Source organism: Rhinatrema bivittatum, chromosome 13 (genome assembly GCF_901001135.1).
Source record: "Rhinatrema bivittatum chromosome 13, aRhiBiv1.1, whole genome shotgun sequence".
Lineage (NCBI taxonomy): Eukaryota > Metazoa > Chordata > Amphibia > Gymnophiona > Rhinatrematidae > Rhinatrema > Rhinatrema bivittatum.
Genome location: NC_042627.1, coordinates 27,444,144 through 27,457,423, shown reverse-complemented (window position 1 = coordinate 27,457,423; position 13,280 = coordinate 27,444,144).

Here is a 13,280-nt window from a genome sequence, read left to right as displayed (position 1 = left end):
ACATATTGTGCCACCTGCAGTCCCTTAGTATTTCTATCTCCAGCAGAAGTCAGAAGTGCAAAACCTGCAGCCTGGTAGAGCAGGATGAGCAAGGGATTGGTGACCTTGAGGTGGCTCTGCCTGAAAGCCAGTGTCTTGGCTTCCTTGTGGACCTCCCTCCTTTCTGTGGACTCAGTCGAGGCAGCTTAAGGGAAGTATATTGATTTATTTGTTTGCTGGCTGGGACAGCTTAAGAGGTCTATCACGTAAAAAAAAAAAAAAGTAAAGAGAAGACAGTCCTGTGCGGTTTGGTAGAGCTGTCGAGGGAAAGGGAGGGTTCTTGTGGCTGCTCAGCCACGGGGATTGAGCGGGAGTGTAGCTGAGGCTCAGGTAAGAGTTTGCAGGCAGCAGATGCAACAGAGACCCATGAGAAGCCACAATCCAACTTGGCAGCATCCACAGAACGCAGGAAAAGCTGCCAAGCATATGGAGGTGGCTCAGTGCATCAGAGCAGTGCAGCAGGTGTTCATAGAAACATAGAAACATAGAAATGACGGCAGAAGAAGACCAAACGGCCCATCCAGTCTGCCCAGCAAGCTTCACATTTTTTTTCTCATACTTATCTGTTTCTCTTAGCTCTTTGGTTCTATTTCTCTTCCACCCCCACCATTAATGTAGAGAGCAGTGATGGAGCTGCAACCAAGTGAAATATCAAGCTTGATTAGTTAGGGGTAGGAGGGGTAGTAACCGCCGCAATAAGCAAGCTACACCCATGTTTATTTGTTTTACCCAGACTGTGTTATTCAGCCCTTATTGGTTGTTTTTCTTCTCCCCTGCCGTTGAAGCAGGGAGCTATGCTGGATATGCGTGTAGTATCAGTAGTATTAAGGTTCCTCGGGGGGGGGGGAGGGAATGACAGTTCTGCATCACCCGGTGCATTGCAGGAAGGCAGGACAGCAACACGATTAGTGCAGGCAGACCAGGCCACTCTGAAGATGTGGGAAGTAATAGCCATTTTGCCTGCATGTGTGCGAGAGCAAGCTGAGTCAGGGGAGGGAATTAACTCCCCTCCTCCTCTATTCTTGGTAGGTTGAAACACAGAACAGCACAGAAAGAGCTGAAGAAGCCTTGAATGAGGGGTCAGAAGATTCAGAGGCCTTTTCCTCTGAGTTTGTACTTCTGCATGAGGCTTTTCTTGCAAAAAAGGGTGCAGGAGGCAAGTGATCCCATCCAAAAGTATCCCAGATGTAGGCAAAGGTTGGGAGACTGAATCCTCAGGGGAAGACGGGAGGAATTCTCCACCTGGCTTAGCCTGAAGGGGCAGTCTGGGAGGGGTTCGGAGGACTTGGAAGACTCTGAAAGGGCAGGGGGCCCTGCGGAGGAGTACTCGGATGGTGATGCAGATAAGGATCTCTGACTCTGAGGACATGCTGGTGGCAGAAGGGGATTACTCTAAAGTGGTTAGGCTGCTCAGGAAGGATGAGTTGAGGCCTCTAATCCCGCATGTATTGAAGGAACTAGGAATTAAGGTTCCTCAGGAAGAATCTGATCATGAGGGGGTGTGTCCTGTCATGGAGGGATTGCGAGGTCCAGCAAAGGCTTTTCCCTTCCGCAGAGCATAAGAAGTTAGTGGTCAGGGAGAAGGATACCTCTGAGGCTGGAATGAAGGTGGGAAGAGCGATGTTAAAGCTGTACCCCTACCCGAAGATGCCTTGGAACGCCTGATGCTCCCTAGAGTGGACGCTTCAGTTTCGGCAGTGATTAAGAAGACCATCATTCCTGTGATGGGGTTGGCAGCATTGAAGGACACAGAAACTGGAAATCTACCTCAAAAGGATGTCTGAGGTCTCAGCCTTGGGCATCCTGTCCGCAGTCTACAGTAGTTTAATGCAACAGCATTTGCAGACGAAGGCTAATGGCGTCTGCCAAGCAGGCTGAGTGCCTGGAAGCAAGAGTGGCCCATGTGGTGTATGCATGGTCTGATTTGATTCAAACATGCACCAGGATTGTGGTCTTAGCAGCTTTTGCTTGAAAACTCCTGTGGCTGCAGAACTGGTTGGTGGATTTCTGGTCCAAGTCACAGCTGGGTAATCTTCCTTTTAAAGGCAAGTTCTTGTTTGAAGATTACCTGGAACAGCTGGTGAAACATCTGAGAGAGTCGAAGTGGCATAAGTTGTCTGAAAATAAGACGAAGGGATCAAAAGGAGCTTCCCTTCTCAATTTTTGTTTCGAGACACAAGAAGATATCATCCAAATAGGGGTTCTTCCTCATCTCAGAGGCAAAGCTCTGGCAAGACACAGTCCTTTTGAGGCCCATCTAGGCCTGCACTTGAAAACTCTGGTCAAGGAGCCAGAGGAAGCAAACCCGCACAGTGAAATGAGGCTGGTCCTAGGCCCAGCGCGACTGGGTGTGCATACCGTGTATTTGCACGGAGTGGCACATCCGGGGAGGCGGTGGGCCGGCGGCAGCAGGAGAGGCTGCAGGCCATTGGCGGAGCCTAACCAGCTTGTAGCTAAAGAATAGAAGAGCGCCGGCGACAGGAGAGGCCTATCTTCTGTGTCTGAGCATGCGTGTGCGCACGCCCGCACACAGCTTCCTCTCCCTCCCCGCCCCCAAGCAGGAAGATCAGTGGGCTGTACAGGAAGGATAGCAGGAGGAGTGGGCTGTACAGGAAGATAGCAGGAGGCCTACGGTGGAGCTCATCCCACCATGGCCCTATAACAGGAGACCATGTGTGTGAGCTTGTATGTGTGAATGAGTGAGAGCCTGTGGTGTCTGAGAGCCTGTTTGTGTGTGCATGTGTGTGTCTGTATGAGATCCTATGTGTGTTTGAGTATATTTTGTGTGAGATTCTATGTGTGTGTGTGTGTGTTGTGCCTGTGTCACTTATAGGCTCTCACAAGTACACGGGCGTGCACACATACACACACACAGTGGCAGCCTGTGTATGTTAGAGAGAGGGAGTGTGAGAGAATGAATGTGGTGTTGTGCATGTGTGTGTGAGAGAAGATAAAATTTGTGGCCCTACCTCTCCCAATCCATGACATTCTCAGGGTGACTGGAAATCAGATCCCAGGTATGGAGAGCAGTTTTTTAAAAATCCTTTTTTTTTTTTTTTTAATTAATTGGGTGTAATTTGATTATTCAGCTCTTTTGAAATTTTTTATTTTTTTTGAGAGGAAGTAGAACATGTTTTAATTGGACTTCTTATTTATCAAATTTTTAAACATTTTTTTTTGTGTTTGGGAAATTTTTGGTATTCTGTTCATTAACTGGTTTGAAATATTCTTTTTATGAATGACTTTACTATTATGATTTATATTTCTTAATTTTATTTGTTTTATGAAGAATGATAATGTTTGTTTTTCCATTGTTGCTCTGCATGTAGAGGCTTGTTGTGGATTGCAGTTAATTTCTTCTCAGCATGTTTCTGTTTATACTTTCTGATCTCTTTATTCTGTATTTGGTCAGGGTCTCGCTGTGTTACTAGGTGAGGTATTTTGCTAGCATGTAATTTCTGTGTAAGGATCTATAGCAGCCTGGCTTCCTAATAAGAGTTTTTTTTATTGGTGTTCTAGGGCCTGGTGTAATATGTGCAGTGTTGCCTTTTTATAGATAAGGTTGTTAGGGTTGTTTTGATATGGGAGGTTTACTATATTGTAATGGTAATTCTACTTTCTCTTACTATCTAGACAGATGAATCCAGAACAAGTGGGTTATGCACTCCTACCAGCAGATGGAGACGGAGCAAGCTGACGTCACAGTATATATAACCCTGCAGTGACCTCAGCCCGCTAGTATTCTCCGTCGCAGCAGATGGTGGACGTGCATTTCCCCACAGCGGATTACTTCAGTTTTACAAAAGAGAATTAAGGAAGAAAATTACCACTCCGCTCTCCTGCAGTGATATCAAATGGTCCCTCCACCAGTTGAGATTTCCTGAGCTGATTTCCGTGGTTCCTCAGAGGTGTGTGTGCCTTGGCCTGGTAGCGGGTTTTCCGGCATGGGCTTAGTTGCTCAATCAGCTGAAAGGCAGCAGGTGCTGGAAGCCGAACGCGGCGGTGACAGCAAATGCCCTCTTCCCCCCCACAGCCGGAGATAGTGTCTGTGCTCAACCAGGTAAGGCTGAGCTCCGGTAAGTTTAAAAAAAAAAAAAAGAAAGTACGGAGACTTAGTGGGAGGTTTTACTTGCAGGGCTTCCTCCTCTCTCCGGTCTCGGCACGCTATTCTGACGTTCGTTCTGCTCTGTGGGAGGTTGAGAGACGTGGGCAGCCTGGTGGGTTGAGTAACCTATCTAGGGTAGGCTCCGCTCTGAGGCTTTTGATGCACGCTGTGTGGTCGGCCGCAACAGCCTTTCGTGCGCTTTATTAGGCTGCCTTCTACAGGCTTGTCAATTTGGTGTGTGCGTCCAGTTTTTGGGCACACAATAAAGCCTTATCCTCTGAACACCCACATTAGGCGTTGCCTAGTGGCCACGCTTACGTCAGCACACATCTAGCACTGTGCGTGTGCTTTCCTGTTGGCTGCCTGGGTGAGAGCCTAGGTGGTCGCTCATAACTATTGAACACATATATCCTTTTGGGTGCCTAGTTCAGTGCATATAATTAAAATAAAATAACACAGCTAGATGCACGCCTCCAGCCATCGCTCAATGTGTTGTCGGCCATAATGACACCTGTGCCTAAGAAGTCTAAGTGCCTTTCTCTTTGCACCCCCTTTGGAGGCTCAGTGTGAATTGTCTTCCTCTGATTTCATTATGCCTGGTTATTCCCAGCCGGATGTGGGTCTGGGTAAGGATGTCTCAGGTGGGGCACCTGATTTTGGATCTCCCCTAACTGGTTCCTCAGCAGGGGATGGTAGCGCAGTGAGTACTCCCCAGGTACCTCCCAGTCTGGATGCTTCTACCTTTTCATGGGTAGAGTATTTTTTTTTTTTTTTAAGGGGTTACAATCCTTTCTTCAGGTGCAATCCTCTGCTCTGTCCCAGGACCCTAGGGCAGAGGTGAAATTGGGAACCTTGCCTTCTGTTATGCACCTGAGTACCCCTCTAACGTCAGCGGCTCCTGTGGTTGGAGAACTGAATGGCATGGGTGATGACACCAATCCTGCCTCTTTTGAGGATGGGGAAATTCCCCTTGGATTGGAACCATAAGGAACTTTTATTGTTCTTTCAAAAAGATGAACTGCCAGCCTTGCCTTCCCAGACCTTGACTATGCTTGGCATTCCTGGCATAGATTCCGCTTCTGAGCCAAAGAGAAATCCTATTTTGGTCTCTTTGCTCAAAGCCTCTTGTTTCTTTCCGATGATGGAAGCCATTCAAAAATGGATTGATCTTGAGTGGGGTGCCCCAGAAAGTAATTTCAAAGGGGGTCAGATTTTGGGAAGCCTTATCCTCTGGATGCAGTGGTAAGAGAGAGCTTTTGTTTTCCGAAGGTAGATGCACTTGTGTGTGCAGTCTCTAAGCAGGCCACTATTCCTGTCTAAGGAGGAGCAGCCTTGAACGATGCTTATGCTAGAAAGATTGAGGCTATCCTTAAGCAGGCATTTGAAGCTGTGGCAATGACCTTTCAGATTGCTTCTTGTTGTTCCTTGGAGGCTCGCTCTTGTTTGCTTCTCTACCAGGAGGTTGATGATTCTGGGATACATTCCAGATCAGTTGGCAGCCAGGTGTCAGTTATGGTTGAGAAGTTGGTTGGCCTATGCAACCTCAGAGGCTAATCTCACCAAGTTGCCTTTTAATGGCTCGTTATTGTTTGGTAACAAGTTGGAGAAGATGGCCAGTAAGTGGGGCAAATCTCCGGTTCCTTGTTTTCCAGAGGATAAGAGACTGGCACAGCGCTCCCTTGCCCTGAGAGGTTGTGTTAGAGGTTCCAGGTGCTTTTGACCCTGTAGCAGAGTGATCTTCAGAGGACTCTGCCCTTCGGTAGGTCTCAGTCCTTTCATTCCTGACAGCCCAGAAGAGGCACAGGCTCGGTTGGTGGACCCTCCCAATGAAGGTTTGCCGACCCACCCTTGGAAACAGGAGATAGGGGGTGGCCTCTCTCTTTTATCAGAGGTGGGTTGAGATCACATCGGATCAGTGGGTCCTGGAAGGGATACGAGCAGAATATGCGCTGGAGTTTCGCAGTATTTCTTGGGACGTGTTCTTGGAGTCTACCTATCTTTCCCCACAGAAGAAGCAGGGAGTGGAGGATACATTGGCAAGGCTCCTCAGGCTGAGGGCTGTGGTCCCAGTGCCCATGTCTCAAGAAAATACAGGGTGATATTCTATTTATTTTATTGTGCCAAAGAAGGCGGGCTCCTTTTGTCCCATCCTGGACCTCAAGGGCGTCAGTCGTCATCGGCGAGTGATGCATTTTTGCATGGAAACATTGCACTCTGTGATCATGGCAGTACAGTTGGGGGAATTTCTGACCTCTCTGGATCTTTCCAAGGCATATCTTCACATTCTCATCTGACTGGAACAGTTTTGGGACGCCACTTTCAGTTTTGAGTGCTGCCCTTTGTTTTGGCCACCATTCTCAGCACCTTTTCCAAGGTAATGTGTTAGTTGTGGTGGCATTGAGAAAGAATAGAATGCCAGTACACCTGTAATTGGACAACTGGCTGATTCACGCCAAATAACTGGAAGAAAGCTGCCTGGAAGGTGATTTCCCTGTTGCAAGAGATCGGCTGGGTGGTGAACCTAGTGAAGAGCAGTCTTCAGCCTATTCAATCGCTGGAATTACCTGGGAGTTCGTTTCGTCAAGCAGCAAGGCAAGGTGTTTCTGCTGGAGGCTCGGATTCAGACGTTGTTAGCCCATATCCGCCTCTTGTTTTCAACTCTGCGCCTGACTGTATGGGCTTCTCTACTTAATGGTGGTGACCCTGGAAGTGGTACCATGGGCAAGGATGCATATGCGTCCTCTTCAGCGCTCCCTGCTGTCTTGGTGGAATCTGCAGTCCCAGGACCAATCGATTTGGCTCCACCTACCAATGGAGGTCTCTTTCCAACTGCCCAGCAGGCGAATTATCTACGGACGGGTGTCTCCCTATTACCACCGAACTGGCTGGTACTGACAATGGATGTGAGTCTCTTTGGTTGGGATGCTCACTGTCAGGTGCTGATGGTGCAAGGGCGCTGGAGTGCAGAAGTGTCTCTCCTGAACACTGATCGGCTGGAAGCCAGGGCCATCCGGTTGGCATGTTTACAGTCTGGCGGTAGACTGCAAGGTCAATCAGTCCGCCTAATGACGGACAATGCCACTATCGTGGCTTACATCAATTAGCAGGGAGTCACCAAGAGCCAACAGGTGTCGCTGGAAAATGGATCAACATGGAATAGACAGATATGATCTCAGCCTCGCACATTGCAGGCAAGGACAATGTAAGAGTAGACTTTCTCAACAGGGAGAGTCTGGACCCATGAGAGTGAGCATTGTCAGATGAGGCATTTCAACTGATTTGGGATCACTGGGGTCTCCCATTCCTGGACCTGTTGGCATCTCTGCGCATAACAAGGGTTCTGTGTTTCTTCAGCTACAAACGAGATCTGAAGTCATTGGGGATCGATGCCTTAGTGCAGGAGTGGACTAAAGACAAGTTGCTGTATGCCTTTCCTCCATGGCCCAGGTTGGGCAGATTGATTCAAAGAATCAAATATCTCAGGAAATTGGTAATTTTGGTTGCTCCAGAATGGCTCAGGTGACCGTGGTATGCAGATCTGTAGCGGCTTCTGGTGGATTTGCCTCTTCCACTTCCAGTGCACAGAAACCTGTTGCTGCAGGGACCTGTCCTTCACGAAGATTAGACTCAACTTTGTCTTATGGTATGGCCTGTGAAAGAGCTTGCTTGCCGAAGCATGGATATTCTGCGGCAGTGATTTCCACCTTACTAAGAGGTCACAAGTTCTCCACTTTCTTGGCCTATGTGCGAGTTTGGCAGGTGTTTTGAGGCCTGGTGTGAGGATGGAGGTGCTCTTCCTTCCTTGGGCATAATTACGCTCCTTTTGGAATTTTTGCAGGATGGCTTGAATAAAGGGTCTTATAAAATCTGTGTCCATGTATGTGCGCCGGGAACCACGCGCACCTTTTAAAATCTACCCCTTAGAGTTCAAGTGGCAGCCTTAGCTTTTTTCAAGGTAAAGTGCACGGGGTCTCCCTAACTTTGCATCCAGATGTGGTCTGTTTTTGTTTTTGTTGTTTGTTTTTTTTTTTAGAGAAGTAAAGTGCATCATCTTGTATGGAAAATGTGTCCCTCCTGGAACTTTAACTTATTTATTTATTTATTTATTTATTTATTTATTTATTTATTTATTTATTGGTTTTTATATACTGACATTCTTCGGAACATCATGACGGTTTACATTGCAACGGATTAACAAAAGAGTGAAACTACAATAAACAGGGAGGGGGAGCAGTGAGAGAAAGAGGAGTGAGGACAGCAGTAGGAAAGAGGAGATGAATAGGAACACTCGAACATTCAAAGCATGTGAATTAACTAAAGGGATATATATACATATTAGATGAAAAAATACTAGATCATAGATGGCAGGGACTTAGTGTTATGGGTACTCTGAGGTTCTCTATTTGAGCTGTTGACAGACACCGCTGAACGATCTTACTCTGAAGGTGGTCTTTTTGGTAGTAATTTGCTCAGCCAGGAACATTTTGGAATTTCAGGCCTTGTCGGGTCGGTATCCCTTTATTTAGTTTACTGAGGATGGGGTGTCATTGTGCATGTGCCTTCATTTTTACAGAAGGTGGTTTCCACTTTTTACCTCGGTCAGACGCTGGAACTACCAGCTTTTAGAAATTTGGATTCGGCAGATCCGCATTGAGCCTTGTTGCGCTATCTCAAGGTTACAAACGGGTTCCAGAGATCTGATCTGACGTTCTATTTAGTGAAGCAAAAAAGGCTATAAGGCTTCCAAGGCTACAATTGCATGGTGGCTGAAAGAGGCAATGGGTATGTGTGTATATTTGTAAAGGACAACCAATTCCCGAGGAGTTGCATGCACACTCTACTGGGGCACAGGTGCCCTCCTGGCTAGATATCCATTGGTTTCCCTGCAGGAGATCTGTTGGGTGGCAACTTGGTCTTCGCTACACACTTTCACCAGATCTTACCTACTGGATGTTCAGGCACCAGAAGAGGCGCGTTTTGGAGAGTGTGTGCTGCGGGCTGGTCTCTCTTTTTCTGTCCAGTTTAGGGGAGCTTGGGTACATCCCATGTGTCTGGACTGATATCTATCTGGAAAGACTGATCTCTCTTTATGTATGTAACGAGTGGAGAAATTGTTTTATCTGTTGTGGTGCGGGAGGTTTCAATCCCCATTATTGATGAAAGACTTAGGGGCCCCTCCTTTCCCCTACTTATTTGGGGGGGGGGGGGGGGGAGGCACGGAGGTGAACCTAGGTTTTTGACTTTGAACTCATCTTGGCTTGGTACACTATATTAAGTAGCAGTGTCAGTAAAACTTTCTCCTCTGCCTCCATCTGTTGGTAGGGAAGAATAAACCCATGCATCTAGACTGACCTGTGCTGTTCCAGGAACAAAAATTAGTACATAACCAATTTTTCTTTATTAGGTGATTTAATTACATCTATGTATTCATTGCATACATGGATCTAAAAAGTTCCCCTGCCCAAATCCTCATGTCCCCCAACTTGCTGGAAATATGATGTGGATCAGATGGAAAACAGTTACTAGGTGGTGATATTGCATATAAGTAGTTGTGATAGGTATGAATCTTTCCCCCCCCCCCCAAAAAAAAGTGCCACGTCATGGTCCTTATTGGATCCCCTGACATGTTATAAAAATTTGGTGTATCTCAGATGTAAAACAAAGTTATTAGAGGGGGACAATTGCTTGTGTCTATTTGTGGAATACATAGATTAAAAATAAATAAATAAATATACACAACTGTCAGAATCCTCATGCCCTGAAAATTTGGTGGGGCTAGGACCCTGACAGGTAGACTTACTGGTGGGGGACAGACACGCAGATAGGTGATTGCATAAGCCTCCCTCCCTTTGGAAAGTGGATAAAATTATTTACAGGTCTATCCAGTAAAGTGCGGCCGCGTTTACCCCGCTCCTAACCCAAGTTCTACTCACTTTCCGGCCGCGTTAGCCCTTCCTGCGATCCACAACCCCCTTTAACCTACCCTTACCGCGTTGCGAAGATGGACGCCTGCACGGCCGCTGAAGACGTGGCATCACGGCATGTGACGCCACGTCTTCAGCGGCCGTGCAGGCGTCCATCTTCGCGAGCAGGTGGAGGCAGGAGAGGTCGTTCGATGTCCGGAGGGGCTGCAAAAAGTAAGTCGCTTCGCCGCTTTACGCTGCCAGTCCCTTCTTCCCTCCTCCGGGAGCAAGGCTGCTTTTCGCACCCTGCTTCGCGAGGAGGGGAGAGGAGACTGGCACGGGGGAAGCCACGATGTCCGGAGGGGAGCTGGCAATCCCGACTTCCTGGTATCTGTCAATTCAAATGACATTTGAAATGACAGATACCAGCGTGGCCGTGAAGCGTTAGGCCCGCGCACCCAGGATACTGTATAGGCGCTCTATACAGTAAAATGGGTTGCGCGGGCCTAACGCTTCACGGACGCTTCTTAGACGCAGCTTGCATTTGCAAGCTATTTACATACAGGATCGAGCGGTAGGTGAGCTGCACTGTGCGTGCGGCAACCGCGGGTGCGCCAGGCACTAACGCAGCTCTTCCTACCGCTCGTTACTGGATAGACCTGTTAGCTAGAAAGAGCCAAACAGTGTTAGAGAGGTTGCACTAATTTAGGTAAAAAGTTAAGAGACAGAAAAATGATTGAAGTAAACCATCAGTTTGTTGCATTTAGCGCAATGTAGGTTAGACCTTTTAACAATCTTACTTTTTCACAGGGTAATATAAAGTAATTATTTGTTATTTTGTAGGTGCTGATTCATTACAGTTGCAAATATTTTCCTTCTAGGAAGTCTTCTTTGCTTAAATCTAATTAGGCAGTAAAACACCAGTTAGATGTTTCTCACTGATCTAAGAACCCCTGGGCAGGTGTTATGACTGAAGTTGCTGCCCTTAACTCGGATGCATTCACTGTAGATAATCCCCTGTTTACAGGGTTTCCACTGGAATGTCATTTGTTTTCCTTTTTGGGTAGATGAAGTAGCAGAGTGAGTTTCGGCTGTGTGTTAACATCATGGCTATTCAACTTTAAATGTATGTGCAGTAAAACCTAATTAATCCCAATGGGTTTGAAAAGCTTCAGGTAAAGCAACAATGCACACATTTTTGTTTTGTTTTGTTTCATTGGAGGACCTTTTTCATTTTGTGTTTGTTTTAATGTGTACTAACATGAAAATTAATGTGGGGGGGGGGGGGGGGGGGGGGTTTTTGATTGTTTTTTTTTTTTTTAAGGCCATGAAACGTAACCTGTTTCTGTGTCATTTTCAAACTAAAGCGCATCCATGGAGTTATATCTAGGGAACATCTGTTGTGAATGAAAAAATGTACTGTGGCCAGCAACCACATCAGTGCTATTTCCCTTTTGATCTGTGCAGGAAATGCAAGAAAACTATCACAGCTGCAAGCTGAATGAGGTATAGGCCACACAATTTATATCTCATCTGTGTAACTTTAGGATGTTATGGTCTGTAATGTCTTTTTTTATGGATATAAGCCATGAAAAAGCCTTTATATGACATCTATTAAACTAGCTGCTGTGTTCCATCAAGATAGATGGATGGATAGATAGATAGATATCTATAGATATCTATCTCTACCCATCCTAGAGGCTAGGGAACTGTACATTGGGCTCTCGGGCACTGCCCTATTGCACAAATGGCCAGTCTGCCCCCGCATATGTGCATATTCTTTGATGTCAAACTGGGCTGCGTACACCATTCAGTCAGTGATTTCACCAATTCATGACTGTGCACTCATGTCAAGGCCTTTCTTATCCAGAGCTACCACCTTTCTGCCTCGAAGGGTTATTTTTATTTTGAGAAAGCATGATCCAGAGGAGCTGACTTAATCACTGTTGTGGGGTTAAAAGCTTTCAGAATAATTGTAAAATGATTTAGTTGGTGGTGGTTAATGCTGAGCTTTTCCTCTCTGTATTCAACACTGGGATGACGTCTTGCTCATCAGACTGAGGAGGTTTTCAGCATTTTTCCATGTTGCCATATTTCAGAATATCCCTCAGAGGGTCCATGGGTCAGTTAGTAGGAGAGGAACTTGCTGGTTCATCTCAGCATATACATAGATAGATAAGCCTTATGACCTTGGGCAAGTCACTGAACTCTCCATTGCCTCAGATACCGATCTAAATTATAAGCCCTCTGGAAAAGAGACCTATGTACTGTAGCAGAATTGTAACTGATCTTGAGCATAGGTTTGGAAAGGTGAGTAACTAAATCTAAAAGTACTTTAAAATTCTTGCTAGCGGGTAAATTGACCTTGCTCTACATTTGACAATCAACATAGGCAAAACAGTTAATGCAATCTGCAGGATGTGAAAAAGTTTGTGGGATGTCCTGGAACACAGGTACTTGGCAAGTGGTTGTGCAGCAGCCTAATTTCCAAAATTTGTATGTCAAGTCTTTATACCGAGGCATTGTGTGATGTATGAGAGCATTGTTGGGCAATGTTCAGATATACCTGGAAGAGAAAGATGTTAAGCAACCTGAACTAGTGGAGAACTTCCCCTCTCCTGCCACAGCAAGCAACTGTAGCAACCAGCCAACGGTATAGTCCCACCTATAGCTCTAAGCATGAGAAATCTATTTAAGAAGCTAATTTTGAGATATGGACTTCAGGAGAGAGAGGATTGGGAAGTAAGATAACTTGTGAATTACTGTACAGTGAGGGAAATGATAAATGGCCTGAACTATGGGAAGGAAGAATCCAGGTTACTTTTCTATTTTCCAGCAGGATCTGGAACAGTTAAATGTTAGAATTACATTATATTCATTTTGTACAGTGGAATTATTAGGCAAAGGCAGAATGTGCTCTTTCTTGAGCTGAAGTAATATGGTGAAAGTCAAATTACACAATGCCTACCTCGACATGATAGTTATTTACCACGCCTACTTCTCTCTTCTGCCTTTCTAGTCATCAGGCCTTCAACCCTCCCATGGATGCCATAGATATAATACCCAAAAGATTATCATGTGCAGGAAAATGACACGGCCATTTTCTCTGAAAAGAGCTTGTAGGTATCTTGTAGTTTATGATCTGGACTATTTTTTGCTTTTGGTTTGCTTTTTAAGGGTTTGCAAACTCTGATCTTTCCCTAGTTGTAAAGCCTGATAGGATTTTGATTGCA